This window comes from Lactuca serriola, chromosome 1 (assembly GCF_051521515.1).
Source record: "Lactuca serriola cultivar US96UC23 chromosome 1, Lser_US96UC23_V15, whole genome shotgun sequence".
Taxonomy (NCBI): Eukaryota; Viridiplantae; Streptophyta; class Magnoliopsida; order Asterales; family Asteraceae; genus Lactuca; species Lactuca serriola.
The window spans coordinates 93,449,966-93,453,186 of record NC_136408.1 but is presented as its reverse complement, the minus strand read 5'-3'; positions in this window follow the sequence as shown (position 1 = coordinate 93,453,186).

Here is a 3,221-nt window from a genome sequence, read left to right as displayed (position 1 = left end):
CGGCTGATTGCATGCATCACACCCTTTTCTCTTTTCAAAATTCTTTTCCTTTTCAAAGTTCTTTTTATAAAATGTTTTTTCTTTTGAAAATTTTCATACCAAGTCCTCAGTTTGAGTCCAGACACTCCCGAGAGTGTGCCCGAATCCCTCAAACTAAGGCTCTGATACCAACTTGAAACATCCTAAAAATACAGACTAAAAATTTCATTTTTAATTTATTAATAAAGCCATAGTATCAAAATGTCTTAAATCATATATCTCAAAATCTCATAACATCTATCAATGTATCAAAATCATATGTCAAAACATCAGAGTGAATCCTCCCAGGATAAAAGTTATGGTGTGTGCCATGCAGTCATCCCGAGCTCTTCCCTTTACTAGTGGAAGTACCTGAAATCAAAACTGAAAACTGTAAGCACGAAGCTTAGTGAGTCTCCCCAAATTACGACATACCATACACATAATCACATAATAACATACATCGGGCCCCACCCCGGCATCAGACGAATTCGACATCAAGCCCCGCTCGGCATCGGACTGAAGTCCGATATACATATAACATATCATCAAGCATATAACATGAACACATAAAATAAACATATAAACATTCCTCAGGCTTGCCCCGGCATCGGACCAAAGCCCGGAACACATAACAACACATGTAAGAATCACAAAGACATCAAGCATACAAACATTCCTCGGGCTTGACTCGACATCTGACCGAAGTCCGGAAACATATAATCTACATCGGGATATCCCTGACATCGGAACCAAGTCCGACATATGATAACATACATAAACAGGTCGACATTAGTGCCTTATACCCGTTCCTAATGGAGGAAAACTCACCTCTCAAGCTGACTGATGAAATCTCGTGTGAGGAATCTCTGATGGCTGCTCCAACGACTCCCTGACTATCATTCACACAATAATCACTTAGTCAAAATTTCTAAGGGTAAAATGACCATTTTACCCCTGGTCAAGATATACATTCTGGGTTGACCCAACTCGCTGAATTGCTCGATCAACTAGCCGAGTCCTAGAACCGTGAAATCGCGATCTAACTCATCGAGTCACGCCCCTGACTCGCCGAGTTCCCTGGCTATTCATAGTCGCGATTTGGCGAATCAACTCGTCGAGTCCCTTCACAAACTCATCGAGTTCTACCTTAAACTGAACCTGGAAAACATGACTCAACTCGTCGAGTTCCTCTATGGACTCGACGAGTTCCTCTGTCTGTTTGGGCCTTCTTAACATATTAAGCCTCTACTTTCCAGATCCAAAGTGCATACTCCTTCTTCTACATACTGGAAGTGCCCTCTTAAGGGTAAAGTTTCCAACTTTACCCGTTAATAGTCCTTCTTAATGGGTTTAACTCAAACCCTAGCTCTTTAGGACATCGATCTTTGTCCAAAAGCCATTCTACTCCAAACCAAAGATGAAAACTGAGATCTAGGTCATAGACACCAATTGAACACATAAAGTTCCTAACCTTCCTTTCATGCATGGCCTTTTGGGGCTTAAAAAGCCATAATAATTCCGTAAAGCTTGCATGAAGGCCCCAATGGCATAAAGTTTGCACCTTTACGCCTTAACAACCGTTAATGATTCCAGATTTGAAAGGATCCTGACTTTGGACGTCCATATCCCAAGGGTCAAGCTTCTTGGAACCAAAACCCAATAAATTCTGGACATAAAGAGATCTAATAAACTAATAGACAAGTTAGAAGCTTGATTACCAGAAAATAAAGGGAATAAGATCTTGCTTCTGGATCTACTATCTTCTCCTTGAATCTTCTAGCTCCTTCTTCTTCCATAAGCTTCAAGAACACACAAGGGTCACTCAAAATGGCTCACAGACTCACACAAAGCTCTAAGGTTTTATGGATTAGGGTTTGGGACTTGGAGGCTGGAAATGAGGCCATAAGGTGGGGATTAAGATGCTTAAATATGGTGGAAAACCCTGAAATTAGGGTTTCACTCTGCCAGACCTACTCGCCGAGTAGATTGCTTAAAACCCCGCGGCCAATCTCGTTCCAACTCGACGAGTCTCGGGCTCCCAAATTGTCGAGTAGCTCTTCAAAATAAGTAAATTATAAGTAAATGGGTACCAGGAAACAGGCGTTACATTAAGTGACTAAACAACAAACTAGAAAATCCAATGGACCATTTTAGTCCTTAAAGGTTGTGGGTTATCAAGGCTAGGAGGCTGAAAGTCAACCTCCAACATTCTTGTCCCCCCATGTTTAATGATGTCTCATGTTTGTTCATTACCTTGCATGAAATACACAACATGATCATATTATATAAGGCTAGTTGTTTTATCACAAAATCACTTGAAGTTTTTGGTCTAAAATCTTCTCCTCTTTTCTCTCTCAAAGCCGTGAGCTACAAAGATCTTGGAGCTCTTTCCTCTTTTGAAGATATTACTAGCTTTTGGTGTTTACTTTGTGTCTTTATTTTAGTGCTTAGTTGTTTAAGCACTTAAGGCTTAAAGAACAAAGTTGTATAGAAAGAAATCTAGTAATTTTGGTACCTTATTCTTGTTGGTGGATTACTTGTAGAGAAGATCAAACTCCTTGTTCTTGCCATCTACTTCAACACCCCAAATCCGAGAGGGTCCAAAGGCTACAAAGGTTGTATTTTCTAAGCACCCTATGGTTGTTATAATATCATTCTAACCTCTTTAAAATGATCCTTGATGGTTTGTTTTGCGTCACACTCGAAATTTGTAAGAAATTTTAAAGCTTCTGTTGCCGGTTTTTGTGAAAAACTAGAGAAAAATGCAAAAATGGTCCCTATGGTTGGCAAAATTCTGTGTTTTTGGTCCAAAATGAAATGTTGGTGCACCACTGGTCCAAAATTGGATATTTCTATTATTTTTGATCCGTATCAAAATAAAAAGACAATTATACCCTTATATTTGTTTTTATTTATTTATAGTTATTCAAATGTTTTTCATTAATTAAAATTGAGAAAAATCTCTCTCTCTCTCTCTCTCTTGAAAGTCAACTTGTTAGATGAAGAAAGTCTGGTGAATCCTTTTTTTCCAGGTCCACTATGGTTATACACGAGAAGGTGAAGCAATTTTCTCTTTCTTGTGAGCCCATCCACCACAACTCCACCATCTCTTAACCACTGTTTTGGAAAAGGAAACCCACCCAAACACCTCCTCCCATCTGCCTTGCTCCCCCTTTTCTTTTGATAAACCTCCACCCCAA